The following is a 443-nucleotide window of genomic DNA, read 5'->3' on the forward strand; positions in this document are numbered from 1 at the left end:
CCCACATGTGTCTGAATGAACGAGCCACAAAGGCTCAGTTACAAATGGCAGGGTGAAATGTATACAAGACATCTGCTATTAAAAGCCCCCCCATGCTAAACATCAGCTCATCAGCAGCTAGAAAGCTGTATTTTCAGATTCCAGTTGCAAGTCTGGATGGATTCCTGTCCCTTAAGTTACCACTATGTCATCAGTAATCTTGATTTTTTAATTTTTTTTTTTTTTTTTTAAAATTACTTCCAAGCAAACAACCCAGACTGTAGGAAGATATTTTTTCACAAGGAAGAAAGAATATATCAAAGGAATATCCCTGCCCTATAAATAGAAATCCTGCAATAGAAAGGAAGAACCCATTCTTCTGACAGCTATCTTGCTATTTGTGATTTACTGTACCATTTTTTAAGTTACATTCCTATATGATCATTACTGGGGGGTGTGGGGGG

This window comes from Fulmarus glacialis, unplaced genomic scaffold, assembly GCF_000690835.1.
Source record: "Fulmarus glacialis isolate BGI_N327 unplaced genomic scaffold, ASM69083v1 scaffold17409, whole genome shotgun sequence".
NCBI classification, from domain to species: Eukaryota; Metazoa; Chordata; class Aves; order Procellariiformes; family Procellariidae; genus Fulmarus; species Fulmarus glacialis.